The sequence below is a fragment of the Rattus norvegicus genome, chromosome 2 (genome assembly GCF_021556685.1).
Source record: "Rattus norvegicus strain SHRSP/BbbUtx chromosome 2, alternate assembly SHRSP_T2T, whole genome shotgun sequence".
Taxonomy (NCBI): Eukaryota; Metazoa; Chordata; class Mammalia; order Rodentia; family Muridae; genus Rattus; species Rattus norvegicus.
Window position 1 is genome coordinate 236,991,931 of NC_141535.1, and position 16,343 is coordinate 237,008,273.

The 16,343-nt window shown below is 47.4% G+C and overlaps 1 protein-coding gene across 2 annotated transcripts in view; it reads left to right on the plus strand.

The window, feature by feature from the left end:
- Positions 1-16,343, plus strand: part of Ddah1 (dimethylarginine dimethylaminohydrolase 1) — a 133,053-nt gene that overhangs the window by 15,758 nt on the left and 100,952 nt on the right. Inside the window, exon 1 of one of the 2 annotated variants that reach the window (XM_087632299.1) lies at positions 1,913-2,040. The gene's annotated coding sequence lies outside the window, so the exon portion shown is untranslated. 2 annotated transcript variants of the gene reach the window in all.

A 16,343-nucleotide genomic window follows, 5' to 3' on the forward strand; every position in this document is an offset into this window, starting at 1 on the left:
CATAGGTATACAGGTATGCAGGTATGCAGGTATGCAGGTGAATACACGGGGCTGCACAGCAACCTACCTTATGCTGGGCAAACCTGCCAGTCTGTATCATGTGTGAGAGTTTCTAATGCCAGGCTCAACTGCAACTCTGCCTCCTTTGCCCGCCCCAGCCATGCCTAGGCACTAGCCTTGAGCTTGTGAGGCAGACTACTGACTGACTCAGAGCTAGCATGGGCTTTGCATTAGATTTAACCTGCCAGGAAGATTAGAGTCAGCTGACAACCGAGGCATAGACCCCCATTTTTCCTTCTCTCTCGCAGCTCCTGTGGTAGCTATCGGTGAAATGTTGCCACCCTGGCCAAGTTTAATCAGGGGACTTGCATCTCTCATTAAAGTGACTTCAGGGCAATTTAGCAAAGTGGCATTTGATGGTGGAAAAGCGATGTCACCGTGTTTAATTAAGCAGATTAAAATATGAACATCCCAGCTGTCAAAACGGTTACTGTAGACTCCCTGTGCTCTACGATTTCTTCTTTCCGAAAAAGAAAAATTGTTCACATTGTTGCAATTCCATATAGGGAAGAATAGACAAAGGGCATGACGCAGGCCCTCCGGCAGAAAGGTCAGCTGGGTCACGGCTGTCCTATGCCGTCGTGGGAGTGTGGGACAGCTCTGGCGGACATTTCTTCAGACGTCAGTGGCTCACGTGGGATTTCTCTTCTGATGGTTTGGACAGAATGCAGTCAGTCGAAGCAGTCCTGTAAACACAGGTGGGCAGCGTGGGGAGGACGGGAACACTTCACAGATATCCAACATAAAACCTGATCCCAGAACCTCTCACTCTTAGCCCGAATCCCTGCTGCTCTGCCTTTTAGAGCATGGTTGATTGAGAGACTTAAAGAGAGTGTGCTTGGCGATGATAAAACACAGGTTAGGGTTGACGAGCCGGGGTAGGGCCCTGAAGTGACGGGCCTGGACGTTCTAACAAGAGTGGATAGTGAGGTTTTAACTGGTGGATGTTTACTGCTGAGTACAAACACGGCGTGAGACCTCCAGCGCCTCCTCAGGAGGGTGGAGGTACACATGGAGACAGGAGCACAGCCACCACCTCTTGCTCCTGGTTGTAAAAAGAGAAAGTGGGTTTGCCAGGAAGAAAACAGTCCAGCATTTGCATTGAGGGCAGGCCTGTGCGTGAGGAAACTCAGAGAGCGAAAGCCACTGTAACATTTTGCATAATTCAGACTGACTAAACCTGTAATTCTTGGTAACCGGATTCCTGGTAACTCAATTTGAATCTTTGGCAGGTGTTAGGGTGGAGGAGATCAGCCTCCAGGCTAAGACTAGCAGTCATATTATCGGGATTTTATATTCTGGTCAGAACTCCCCACCCCACTCCCCCACCCCCGCTGTCGGGACAGAAATGCCCTAGTTGCACTCTAGTTGAAACCGCAAAATCCTCAGGACTATGGAGTCTGACCTCCCTCCCCTCCTCTCTCTGGGGATCTCTATGGTCTCCCTGCCCATTTATCTATAAGTTAAGCTGATAACAACTTGTGGTCAACCTGAGTCTCATGGGCCTAGATTAATTTGTTGAGCCAAGCAAACACCTCGAGCCATCAGTAGCTGGGCAGACGTAGCACACCGGGTTTAGCACGGTTCCCCAGTCTGGATTCTGTCGGGTTAGTTTCAGGGTTCAAAGGCCAAGTTGGTTTTCTTAGAGTGGCGAGTCAGCACAGAGGCATGGTTTTGAACGTAGTCAGACAGTGCCTCACGCATTTCTGGCCCCTTCCTGCTGTGCAAATCCAAACACCCAAGAGTTGTGTAAGACAAAGAGACCACAGTATCGCCGTCTTCTTTCTTGAAACTCAACAATGATGTCCTTTCTCTCCCTCCTGTTAAAAGCTGGGCCGCCCCCTGGTGAAATATTGTTATCTAAAACCACTGCTGTAGGGAGAGTGGACATAAACGAAGGAAAGGGACAAAGGGAAGGCAGAAGAAGAGAGGAGAGGGACCCGCTAAAAGAAACCCTGACAGTGTCTACTCAGAAACGTGGTAAGCTGGCTCTGCGAGTTGGCAGGAAGGATGGAAGGGGTTGTTGGCGATGGAAGGCACTGGGGGTGGAGGTGGGGACAGGGGAGGAGAGAATGAGAAGGAGAGGATCTTGGGTGTTGAGCTGCAGAAGGTGTCACCGTCCCACCTCGGTCACGGTCTTGCCAGAACGTCATACCAAAGATGGGCTTAGCTCCCTGGGCTGGGCTGATGCCAAACTCTCCCTTTTCCTGAAAGTACGTGCTTAGTCACGATAACGAACAATCATGGAGGCAGGACAGCTCAGCGAGTGTCTCAACATCTAACCAGCCGCCTTTGGAGAGGGACCGGGAAACGGGGGTAGGGGTGATCCAGATGTCTGCACTGGCTTGGGTTACTTTGAGGTTGCGTTCTAAAAATGGTGGGCGTGGCAGATGGCATTTAGCTCTGGGGTAAACTCATCTGGTTCTGAAATGTCACCTTCTCATCACACACGCGGCGGGGAGCACAGATGGGCCTCTTTACTCTGTGCCTGGTGACCGTCTCTTCTAATTTGATGCAGATGATCCTGCACACACATCCATAGAGGTCAAGGCTCCTAAATACCCGGCCCAGGGTAGCTCTGCAAAATCGCCCATGGACCGCTCCTTCCCCACCTCCTTCTGCATCGTCACCTCCTCCTCCTCCTCTCTTCTCTGCCTCCTCCTTTCCCCACCAGCCCCTTTCCTTTCTCCCTTTCTTCTGTGGCACTAGGCATTGAACACAGGGTCTGACCCTGCGCCCTCACAGACAGGCATTCTCCCACGGGTTCATGTCTGTCCCACACTCCTCTTTCTTGACGTCAAAATAATGTTTTTAGTGTCAAGCAGAGAGACTCACACCAGTGATTCTAGCACTTGTGAGATGGGGACATGAGGACCAGGGATTCAAGAGCATCATCTCCCAGTGCACAGCCAGTTTGGGATCAGCCTGAGCTAGGTGAGCACCCTATCAATAATAACACCCATAACATCAATAATAATAATAATAATAATAATAATAATAATAATAATAATAATAACAACAGTGATGGTTCCTTTTGCTTAACTCCTGGATCCATCCTACTAAACAGAGTTCAGACGTTTGCCACGTTCATAGACCCCAGAGTTGCTGTGTCCGATTTGCTCTGCCCCTCACCCACTACTTTGTACTGAGTTATCACCTGGCGTCCTTCCTTCATCTTCCGTCAACTTTCTTCCCACAGCACCGTGACCTTTGGCGCACAGCCAGTGCTCAGAGGATTCTAGGTGAATCAGCAGACTGTCTCCAGTACAGTCTAGGGGTCGGTCACTTTCATCTCTAGGCTCACCCTGGTGGCCGCTGCCCAGGTGACAACTTTAGAATGGTAGGAGGAATAGAAGATTTGAGTTGAGGACCTCAGGGCCTCTCTCTGTTCCTGGATCGGCAGCTTCAGCCAGAGCCCTGCTGAGCCAAAGTTTTCTCATACGTAGGTAGGACAACGGTTCTCTCGTGAAAATGCAAGGGAGGGGGGAGCCGCCACATCGGGAGTGCAATTTATAAGCAAAATATCACCACGGGCAGCCATGTGGAACTTCAGAAAGTAATCCTCCTTAGGTGTTGTTGGGGACAAACCTCTCTTCCTGTGAACCTGCTCTACAGCAAATGTCACAGAGTTGAAAGCTATTTGATGCGGAAGAAGATACTGGTCGAGTGCCAGCCATCTCCATCATTAAGCAGCATTCCCTCAGCCAGCTAGGAAGAGAGCAGCTACAGTGTGGGCTCCCCCCACTCTCTAGTGTGTGTGTGTGTGTGTGTGTGTGTGTGTGTGTGTGTGTGTGTAGTGTGTGTGTTGTGTAGTGTGTGTGTGTGTTGTGTAGTGTGTGTTTATGTATGTGTGTGCGTGTATGTGTGTAGTGTGTGTGTTGTGTAGTGTGTGTGTATGTGTGTGTGGTGTGTGTGTTGTGTAGTGTGTGTGTTGTGTAGTGTGTGTGTGTATGTGTGTGTGGTGTGTGTGTGCGTGTGTGTGCGTGTGTGTGTGTGTTGTGTAGTGTGTGTGTGTTGTGTAGTGTGTGTGTTGTGTGGTGTGTGTGTATGTGTGTGTGTGTTGTGTGGTGTGTGTGTGTTGTGTGGTGTGTGTGTTGTGTGGTGTGTGTGTTGTGTAGTGTGTGTGTGTATATGTGTGTGGTGTGTGTGTGTGCGTGTGTGTGTGTGTTGTGTGGTGTGTGTGTGTATGTGTGTGTGTGGTGTGTGTGTGTGGTGTGTGTGTGTGGTGTGTGTGTGGTGTGTGTGGTGTGTGTGTGTGTGTGTGTGTGTCCGCGTGTGCATATGCATGCAGGTAGCACATGTGAAAAGCAGAGACTCCTCAGCCTTATGCAGGGTCCACAGCCCCTTGACCTGTGAACCCTACAGAATGTGTCTCCTTTTGTAATCCTCTCATTCTTTCTGTGAGCAAGGATAAATTTGAGCTCAGAGAGGAGCTGTAGAACTCCAGGTGAGTGTTACTTTTCTCCTGAGTACATGTTTTCCTTCTCCTTTGTGTCAGCAAGGCTGCCATCCATGTGGGGGGAGAGCGCTGTATAAATGGCAGTGTTCATCTGCAGAGTGAGTCGTGTTTTTATTCAGAAGGTGGGGGAAGAGTCAGAAGTCTTTCAAGCTATTGAGCTTTGTCAACTCGTGAAAGGGATTTGTCTGTGTCTCTGTCTCTGTGTCTCTGTCTCTCTCTCTCTGACCTCCCCCTTTCTCCTCTCTCATTTTTCCAGCCCTGTCTTTCCTTGGCTTCAGCATGCTCAGCAGAACCTTGCCTGCCAGCTTTAGTTGGAAGGAATATATTTCCGAGCTTAGCTGGACATCAGTTTTTTTTGGGCTCTGCCCAGACTCTTGACAGAGAAGGTAGTGTTAAGGAGGTTGATGGTGTCTAGACACTAAAATCAGAAACTGTGTAATTTATGTTGTATTACAGACATCCACTTCCCGGATTGGAAAAAGGAAACTGGCTTTTATCTAAGGAAGTCACATTAAAAACCCAAACCCCTGGGTGTTTCTGACCTATGAAGAGTTGAAGTTGGAAAGGCTTTGCACAGTGTCCTCCAGCCCCTTAAAGAGCAGCAGTGTAGTAAGAGAAGAAAGATGAAGCTCTGAGAGACAGCCCAGAGGCTCGCACATAGTCCTTCCTAGCGGCACACCTCTGCTTAGACCAACTTCAGAGGAATATCGAGAAGCCGGAGAGGTCCAAGAGCCAAGGGGGATTGAGGGGTTTAGAAGAGGAAAAAAAAAAAAGATACAAAGTCAGACTTAAGGATAAAGGAAAAAAAAAAACTCAGACTTTGACTTTTTTAAAAATGTGCTTTTGATTTAAAACAATCCTAATAAGAAAACTTTTATAGAGCTCAATGACCCAACGGTCTTCTGCATTTTGTTTTAGGTTATTTGATGCTCACCGCCTTGGAGAACAATGAAAAGATAAGGTCTGACCTAGCAAGGCAGACATTATGGGGTGCTAAATGCTAAAAGCCCGTGGTGGCTTTTGTTTTGTTTGGACCTGGATGACTGTCTAGGCCCTGCACAGACTCTGAGGTCAGCCACAGGCTCCTGCCAAAGACTGGCCTCCCTGTTGTCTTCAGGTTGTGGAGTTAAAATGCTATCATTGTGTTAGTGAATCCGTGCTGTTGAACAGCCCCTTTAAAAATGACCTCCGAGGACTGGGGAGACGGCTCAGTGGCTGAGAGCACAGTCTGCATCTAGCGTGGGTTCTCAACATCAGGCAACGCAAAGACTGTAGCTCCAACTCCAGGGGAATCCGGTGTTCTTTTCTGGTTTCTGTTGTGCGTGTGTGTGTGTGTGTGTGTGTGTGCGCACCACACACACACACACACACACACACACACACACACACACACACGTGCACTTGTGCACATAAAATAAGTGTTTTAAAAAAATAAAATCTAGGGTTGGGGACTTAGCTCAGTGGTAGAGCACTTGCCTACCGAGCGCAAGGCCCTGGGTTCGGTCCCCAGCTCCGGGAAAAAAAAAATCCAAAAAAATAAAATCTAAAAGATGTTACTTCTTAAGAGGAACAGAATGATTATTTCTATGCCCAATATGCTGGCAGGAAGTACAGAAGCCCAAATAGCCGGAGGCTGGCACAGTTGGGTGTATCTAGACCCGGATCTGCAATTCTCTGGGGACTCCCCATGCTGGCTGTGAGGCGCTAGGCTCCCCCCCATGTGGTCTCAGGGTATGGAGGAGAGAAGCTGCATTGCCACTTCTGAGCAGCATCGGACATTCCGGGGTATCCTTCCATCGAGTTAGTCATTAGCAGCGAGCCACGAGAAAAGGAAGCATTAGGGAGCAGGAGGAGCCCTTGCTTCAGCCGGGAGGCACAGCCCAGAATTTGGGAACTTGGTGGGGGAATTGCTGTGGCACCTGGAAACTCAGACTGAACTGCGACTGAGTCCCTTGGTGCCTGTCTCAATTTGTACACAGTGGGGTTGGCCCTGGTGGAAATGGAGAGAGAGAGAGAGAGAGAGAGAGAGAGAGAGAGAGAGAGAGAGAGAGAGAGAGAGAGAGAGCGCTCAACAGTGTTCACTGTTCCACAGCAGCGTCCCCTTTTGATCCTGCTTCCTACCAATGGTTAACCTTGGGTGGCCCTACGTTTCTGCTCCCAAACCCAGAGGTCTCCAGCTCTCCTGTGCCACACCCTCCTTCCCTGCCATTAGTGTTCACCTGCTCGATTGATCGGCCACGACAGAACAGTCTATGGTAAGCATATGGGTAGCATTTGCATGGTAGCCTCAATACCATGAGCTGCCTGAGTCGGACAGTGGCAGTTTCCATAGCACTCGCTCCTGTCAGTCACATGACACAACTCTCCGAGGACATTTCACTCAAAAGCTTCCTTGCCTGCTTTAGTACACCTAGTTTTCAAGTTCTCAGAAATACTACGTCATCAGAAGTAGCATTAATCCAAAGGTAATCTGGGCTGGAGAGATGCCTCAGTGGGTAAGAGCATTTGCTACACACACACACACACACACACACACACACACACACACACACACACACACACGAGAACCCAAGTTTTGGGTCCCCAGACCCATGTAAAAAGCCGAGTGTGGACATGTACACACAGAACTCCAGCACTGAGAGGTGAAGACAGGTGGATTCTGGGAGCTTGCTGGCCGCCATCACAGCAGAAACAGGTCCAGGGAGAAAGCATGTCTCAAGGTGTAAACTGGAGTATGAGAGAGGGAGACACCCTGCATCCTCTTCTGGTATCCACACATGCACATACAAGCATTGTGTACCTGCACACATGTGTGCAACACACACAGTACACACACGAGAAGAAATGTAGCCATTTTAAAACATTGTGGTTTAGGCAGTAAGCTGATCCAGAGCATAAGAGAGAAGTAGGTTCCACTTCTTGGAAGAAGAGTGGCAGCCGGAGTGAGGCAGGATGTTTTCGCTCCGTCTCCCCTAGTGACTTCAGTACACGGGACAGTGGAGCATTGTCCAGCGAGTACTTCTGAGTTCGCATACGTCCTCCACTGCTTATTTTTACGAAGACATGTTTAAAAGCTAAAAGCTTCTTAATGTTTTGAGAGGTTACGGGGTGGGGAGGGGAGCTGTTCTATGGGCTCGTAAAAGAAATTATTGTCGGTTTTGTCCGGAATGGCCTCTGTCTCGTTAGCCAAACATTGTATTTTCATTGTGCCCCTTGAGTGGAAATAATCTGCAAGATTTATGCCTTGTTAGCCAGTGACTCCATACCTTAATCGCGTTATGAATCGAATTGTGGCCCGCCCGCACAGGAACCAAGTATTCTTACCTACAGTACTTGATTTGCGGAGTCCAGACGTGGTCCTGCGCTCTTCATTTGGAACAATGACATAAGACATGAACAAGAAGCCGGTGCTGTGTATCTGTCCAGAAGCAACTATCTCCAGAGCTTGTCCCCCAGGGACTGTTGCAACCTAGACCAGGGACTTAGTGCAAGGCTGGGTGATAAGGTTCAGATACCCCTGACTGACCGCTTAGAGGCAGTTTGTCCTGTGAGAGCCTAACCGTGTTTTGCTCTAATCTCCGGAGGAATATATTGCTATCTGCTCTTGCAGAAGCTAAGCTAAAGCTTTAAGACACTAACTAGTCCAAGACTGTCCTTTAGTGTACAGCGAAGGTCTGGTCTGACCTGCGCCATCTGATTTCCCACCCCTGGTTCTCTCCATCTTTTGCCTCCTCCAACCGAAGGTCTTCTTAGCATAGTACATGGAGCCCCCAGTTGCTGAAGAATGCTTTTCCTTTTGAGCCGTGTATTGCTAGGAGACAAATGATTGTCTCACATATCCAAAGGTAACACACACAGTAAAAAGTCTGGGAGTTTGCAGTTTCCTTCTGCGTGTAGCTCAGACGAGCCTCCGGGGCTCCAGATGCTTTGTGGAGACACAATGAATACATTTTTATAATTGAATTGAACTCAGAGGAAGCCTTGGGGGAGATAATCAGGCCTCAGCAGTAGCTGCAGAATAAGGAAAAAGGACCCAGGCTGCCTTCCTTGTTGACAGTTGAAAGTATTTTACGAGAGCCAGTGGAGGACTTGGGTAGTGCTCAGTGGATGATCAACCAAAAGAATAATTTTTATGAAAGGAATAACAGACCTTCACTACCTTGGAAATATCAGAAACCTGGAGTGGGAACGGTATTTCTCAACCTCATATGAAGTTTGCTGGAGGAAGACAAGGGCTTCCAGTCTGGCGTCCACCAAAGCGGTGAAAGCCAGGAGGACACAGGCTCAGCCAGCAGGCTGGAAAGTGGGTGGAGTCAGGCAGGGGTTCATGTTGTTGATGCTCTGGTGACTGAGAATTCTCTTTGATAGTGGCTTGGGTTATTGTGCAGCCAGCTCCATATTTGGGAGGAAGTACCTACTGAGGTGGCCTCCTGTTTTATAGAGAAGAAGAAGGGGGAGCATGGCGGGCGAGGGGAAGAAGAGGATAAGACAGCAGTAGTGGTAATCATGGTAAGAACGATGACTAGAGATTAGCCTATGGCGAATCTGGGACCCTGTGGTGGTTAGCGTTAGTTGTCGACCTGACACAACCGTGACTTATATGGGATGATGAGGGATGGCCTAATTTGAGTTGCCTGTGGGTATATGGAAGGGGGGTGTCTTAATCAAGGCAATTGATCTAGAGGCCCACAGTGGAGGGCACCATTCCCTAGGCAAGGGGTTGTGAACTGCCCAAACACAGAGAAGCCAAGGCAAGCCCAAGACCGCAAGGGAGCACCCTATGCCTTTCTCTCTGCTCCTGACTGTAGGTGCGATCTCAGTCGCTGCTTCAGGGTCTTGCCCTGTGACTTCCACTGATCCTAACGTGGAATTGTAAGCCTTCTCTTCTGAGCTGCTATAGTTGGGATATTTTATGTCAGCTACAGAAATGAAGCTAGAACAGGCCCCCACCAAAGCATGTAGCTCTAAAAAGATGTAGCATAGGTGGTGACGGTGCATCTCAGAGGAGACAGGTGCTGAGTTGTCTGTAAAGATGGGTTAAAGGTAACTCTGTTACTTTCATCAGGGGGCATTTTATCCAAGAAACCACCAGGTTTATCCAAAGCAGCTTTGCTCTTTTTTATATCTCACCAGCAATGAATTAATGACCCAGTTGCTCGTGTCCGCACTGGCTCCAGCCGCACATAGAACAGACGATGGCCTTATCTGGCATCAATGAGAGGGGAGGCCCTCGGTCCTGTGGAGGCTGATGCCTCAGTGTAGGGGGATGCTAAGCAGTGAAGCGGGAGTGGGTCAGTGGTTGGGGGAGCACCCTCATAGAGGCAGGGGGAATGAGGATGGGATGGGGGCTTGTGGAGGGAAAACTAGGAAGCCGGACAACATTTGAAATGTAAATAAATAAAATAACCAATAGAAAAAGGTATCCAAGTTAAAGACAAAAAAGTTGTTTTTGTTTCATGTGTGTGTATGTGTTCTATATGTATTTGTATGTGTATATGTATGTATGTGTGTGTTTGTATATGTGCATGTATATGTGTGTGCATGTGGGTTTGTATGTTCGTGTGTGTGTACATGTGTGTTTATGTGTACATGTGTGTGTGGGTTTGTATGTGAGTGAATGTGTGTGTGTGCATCTGAATGTGAGTATGTGAGTGTGTGTGAGAGTGGATGTGTGTGAGTATGTATGCAAGTGGGTTGTGTGCAGGTGTGTGGGCAAGTAGATGTGCATTTGTGCTCGTACATGTGTAAGTGTGTGTGTGTGAGTTTGTATGTGAGCAGATGTTTGTATGTATGTATAGGGTGGATGTGTGTGTGAGTGAGTGAGTGTGCGAGTGTGTGCGTGGGAGGGTTGTATGTGAGTAGATGTGTGAGTGTGAGTGTGTGAGTGTGTGTGTGGGGGCTTGTTTGAAACAGAAGCTTATGCAGCTCAAGCTCACTTACAACTCATTCACTCCATAGTTGAGAATGACCTTAAACTCCCAATCCTCCTGCCTCCACCTCCAGAGAACGGGATGTGGACATCTCCCACCACGCCCGACCCCAACCCATGCCAGTGTTTTGCATTGCAGCTATTCTGTTGTATTTACAGTGAGAGTTCCTTGTGGCTTTAATTTGCATTGTCCTAGCTCCTAAGGACATTAAACGTCCTTTTACCTGCCGTGCCTATGATCTGATGAGTGAGGTGCCTGCCCGTGTTGTCCTCCCACTTCCTGCTTCCATTGAGTTTGTAAGTTTGTAGGAATTATTCCGATTACATGTGTGCATAATAGAGAAGGCAGACTTGCCCAGGGAGGGCGTCTAGGTCAGAGGACAATGTCACAGACACCGATCTCCCCTTTTGCCTTCACACAGGTTTCAGGACAGTGAGAGCACATGAGGAGCATGGCTTAGCCCTTTGTCCTCTCCAAGTGTCTTTTACAAAGTAATGTCTAACTTTGGTACCTAGTTCGTGTGTGAATCACTCTGAGTCTGTTTTTGTATAAAGTATAAGCTTTAAGCTAAGGTCCACTTGTGTCTCCCTCTCACCCCTACTTCCCTCCCTTCCTCTCTCCTTCCTTCCTTCTTCCTTTTCTGCCTGTGGGTGTCCAGTTTCTTTGGACTGTTTGTTTAAACAGCCTTGGGGTTTTGAGATCATATCTTACAAGTGGTCCAAGCTAGCCTCAGACTTGGCAATGTCTTCCTACCTCTCGGCTTCTCAAGTGCCAGGATTGTAAGCAGTTGCTACCATACTCGGCTACATGAAGTTATATGGTCTTCATTTCTCCCTAAATAGTATGATCTGAAATATCTGAATGTCACATGAAGAGAACATAGCCAAAAATCAACCGTGAAAGATATGTTCTTAGGGTAAGGCACAAAGGAAGCCGTATGGGACAGACAGGGAGAGAAATCACAGTAGAAAGGCAATCCCTCCAGTGTAACCCAACTGTTACCTCATAAGTGTGGTAGAAGTTTAATCAATAAAGGGTATATAAAGTGACTTATTATTTTGTTAAATGCTGTATTGGGCCTAAATGACAAACAATGCACTATATTTATGTGTTTCTTTTCTGCAAAATCAAGTGTCAAAAATAGTTTACACATGTGGACTTTTAATTAGCTAAATTAGAAGACATGGAGTATTTTATTTGTCATGTTTGGAGTTTTCATAGTAAGCCTCTTTGTAATTAGTGTAGCCTGGGCTGCAGATAACACATCTGCTTACATTGCATTGAGTGGTTGTTAATTTGTAGTTGATTTTTTTTTTTTTATGAAAGAGAAAACGTTCTAGTGTTCTTACAAAAGAATATAAAAATATGAAGTTTTAAGGTATTGGCTCACGTTTCTGAGATGAAATCTTCATACATATTTTATTTGCTTAGTTAGATCGATGAAGGTACTTTCAAACTCCTTAAAAATGGAATATTAGTGAGCTTTCCCTAGAAATGTCCTCAGACTGTATGTTTGGTATATAAGATTGAAGTGGTCATTGTTGATTAGAGTTAAAGCAGGAATTTCTATAAGGTGATACATTTTGAAGAAGGTAGATTCCATGCCAGGGATAAAGAAAGCCTCCCCACGGCACCGCCCCACCCAGCCACGCCCCTACCCTTCTACTCTCCCAACAAGCCACACCCACCCAACCACGCCCACACATCTATGTTCCCAACGAGCCACGCCCCCGCCACGCCCCCGCCACGCCCCCTGGTCTTATGCAGCGCCCCTCTTGGGGGTGGGGGTGCTGCAGCTTGCATCTGCTTGCCAGCCTCCTGGTGTTAACCTTCTCATTACCTCACTGCTGCATGAGAAATCACTGAGTGTCCCAAGGAGGACCTTAAAGACAAAGCAGAGCAAATTGAATATTCTGCATATATGAATTATTTGAAACGAGAGGGAGCTGCGGATCAGAACCAGGATATATTTTATCTCTGTGCTGTGGATCTCTTCGTGTCTGAGCCCCAGTCCCTTTGCCTTTCACCACATCTCCTCTACAAGGTGCTAAAATGCAGCTAGGTCCACTGCCACACACCTTTAGTCCTGCACTCAGGAGGTAGAGACAGGCAAATCTCTGTGAGTTCAAGACCGGATGGTCTACATAGTGAGTTCCAGGGCAGCCAGAGCTACCTAATGAGACTCTTTAAAAACAACAACAACAACATCAAAACAAAACAGGATACTAAAATGCCAAAATTAATGGGAAAACCCAGTTACTTGTCTAAATGTTATAAGTTTATTTATTTATTTATTTATTTATTTATTTATTCATAACAGTTGAATTAACAATAACATTAAATATTTGAAGGTAAATAAGCCATATCATCAGCCCAACTAAAAGGCATTTAGCTTTCTTTCTGGAATATGTCATGTGATGTTTTGCTGGGAAGGTCCACGGTTTTAATTGTGTTTGGTTTGTCAGTGATACTAAAATGACTGCACTTCCTGACTGCAATTGAATTGTGCCATTAAGGAATGTAATGTTCCTTCATCTCAGGCAGCACAGAACCCACTCTGAATAAGATCCACACAAAACAAGTAGATTGAATCATAGTCAGAAGCACCGAGAAGAGCAGGCTTTGAGCTCACTCCGTGTCCCACTGTTCAGACATCTTCGAATCACCATTCCGGAAAGGAGAAGTCTGCTCCTTGAGCTTGCGTGTGTTGGCTGAGGCAATACTTTTGTTAGCTCATGGGAAGGAAGGGGAAGAAGGAAGGGACACTTGAGGAGCCTCCTGTGCGGTGCTGTATTCTTTCCACCGTGGTCCTGAACTACCAAGCAGGATGTCACAGTGTCACAGTCTAGGGCAAGGCTCCAATCGACTTCACTTGCTGCCCACCTTCACCTGGGAAACGTTTACTAACCTTAGGTATATAAACGTGCAAAGCAAACATTTACTGATAATTGATCATTAAAAATTAATGTTATTACATTATCTATCATTTATCTTGTGTATATGTGTATCTGCGTGGGCATGCTCCAGTCGTAGAGCATGTGGAGGCCAGAGGACAACTTGTGGAAATCAATTCTCACCTTCTGCCACGTGGGTCTCAAGGGTCAAACTCAGGGCGTCAGCCCTGGCAGCAGGCACCGTTACAGCTGAGGCCCAAGAAAATATAGTTTGGTGTGAGCTGGGTCAGTGGCTAAAAGTGCCTGCTACATACGTGTAAGGACTTGAATTTGGGTCCTAGTGCTCCGGTGAACACTGGGCATAGTGGGTGACCTTGTAACCAAAGCCCTGGAGGTATGGAGATATTCAGACCTTGGAGCTCCCTGGCCAGCCAGCCTAGTCCAAACAACAAGTTGTAGGTTCAGCGAGAGACCCTGTCTCAGAAAAATGAAGCAGAGAATGACAGATAGCTGAGATCTGTCTCTAGCCCTCCATCTCCACGGACAAGCGAGCACACTCATTCATGAGGGCGCACACATCGCTCACACAGATTTATTTTAAAACAAGCCTTTGGCATACACGTGATTTTACTGTTTGGGAAAGAGGAAAGCAAGCCTGCGTGCTAATGAAAGCGTTGCGCTCGTTATTTTTGCATAAAGGAATAAATCTCGGTTGAATGTTTCTTACTGCAGGGCAAAGCGTATTCGGGGTTGCCCGGCCTGACTGAGGTTTGATTTTATAATCCACAACGCTGAGACCACATGGATACATGTTGCACCGTGGCATAAATGTGTTTAAAGGCTCTTTCAGAAGTTGTTGGAAAGTCTGTGAGACCCGAGCAGTAACTTTTGAAATCAAACATTCTAATATGGTACAGTCCACGGGTATGCTACACCCTGACGCTTGCATACCGAGGAGTGGCAAGAAGGAAATATCCGAGTTTTCTACAGTTTAATGGTTAGACGTCTGTAAGAGCAGAAAACCTCGTATGCTCAGTAAAAGCACCTCGGTTCCTAACGTGCAATGGTCTTGAATCCGAGTCAAGCCATCTCCTGTGACATTTGTGGTGTCGCATGCTGAGGTGGCATTCACTGTGCAAAGGGCACGTGCTGTGTCTTTTCAGCCAAGGCTGCAGTCAATAATTGAACTCTTTTTTTTTTTTTTTTTTCGGAGCTGGGGACCGAACCCAGGGCCTTGCGCTTCCTAGGCAAGCGCTCTACCGCTGAGCTAAATCCCCAACCCCGGCTGCAGTCAAGCTGTTCCATGAAACAGGGTTGACTGCTGACAGAAACACCCAGATGCTCTCTCGCCCGATTTTACATTAACTTTGGGTCTTTTAGTGCTCAGGAACATTTTACTGCTGCCGAACCTTTCACGACCCTCACATTCAGTTACGTGACCTAGAGTTTCAAGAAGAGGTTGTGGGTAGGAGGTCACAGAAGGACACACCCCACACATATGTATATGACTTTAGACATGAATGCTAGAACTATGTCGACTCACCTTTTCCGAGGCTCTCCTATGGGTAGTTTTAATGGAACTTCTAAATAAAATCTTAAACTGTAAAGCACGCCACTTTCGAGCGAACGTGTGTTACTAGCTGCTAGAGTTGGTGGCATAGATGCCAGAGGTTCTGGGAAAAGTGTGCTGAGCTCTAAGAGCCACCTCTGCGTGGATGCCCAGGGCAAGCCCATGTAAAGAACAGAGGGACACTGTGCCCCATCCAGTCTGGCTGAGCTCTTTTCCCATTGGTAAATAAATGCATTCAAGGACGACTGCTTAAACATAGAACATTGACCTCGAAAACATGGAACAACTGATCTCAAGGGGTACAAGGGAGAACTTACGGGGTATCTCTAACGCGTCATAGGAGTGTGCTGGCTAGTTTTAACTGTCGAGGGACACAATGTAGAATCTCCTAGGGAGAGACTAGTTGAGGAACTATCTGGATCAGGTTGTCCTGGGGCTGTCTTTGGTGATTTTTTTTGATCGTTGATAGATAAAATGACTCAGTCCACTGTGGGCAGCACCATTCCCTGTTTTGGGGTCCTAGGCCCTAGACTGGGTCTGAGCAAGCAGGAAGCATGATGTTTTTCTGCTTTTTACTGTGGCTGTGATGTTTATAAATTCTTGGCACTGCAACTCCCCCACACGATGAACCGTATCCGGGAATCTTAAGCCACATAAACAAGTTCCTTCCTCCAGTTCCTTCCTTCTGACAGTTGCTTCTATGAGAGTAGTTGTCACTTTAAAAGAAATGAAACTAAAACGGGGTGCAGAGAGGGAGCAAGAGAGCAAGGGATAGATTTGGTTGTTGGATATGGAGAGAGTTTCATCTTAAGGAATGACCTTGTTCCCCCTCAATGCCTGGGGCTTTTATCTGTTCAGGGTCACACAGTGAAATAAATGCTTGCCCAGTAGCCTGCTTTGCATGGTGGTGCTTGCTGTCCCTACTGGGTCTGAAAGGTCTCCTGTTGTCAATAGACCCCCAACCCCGTTTCCTAGCCCTCTTGCCTACAGTTGTTGACTTCCTACCCTTGCCCTCAACACCCCATATTGTCTTCATCCCTATGATGCAGTCCCCTCTTTTGCCATCCATACTCAACAGGAGAAGTCTTCACAGAAGTGCAGTCCAGCAGGAGCATTAATGGTTGATCACCCCGAGCGAAAGCTCTTCTCTCCCTACTGTCCAGACAAGCAGGGGTAAGCAGACACCCTGCTGGCTGTCTGCAATGTCTGGTGCAGGAAGCTGGTGGAGAACAGGTCATTCCCACCACCTTCTCGGGTATCAGTTCGCTGACCTTGGCCACAACTTTATGCTTAAGTAGCTATGGTGTCCAACCAGAACTCTGCACAGGCAACAGTATCCCTCTCCTGAGCTGTGATTCGAGGCAGATGGATAACCCAGAGGACGCTGAGTGACAGTAATGACTTGAGTTCTCATAAAAATAGATACCTTG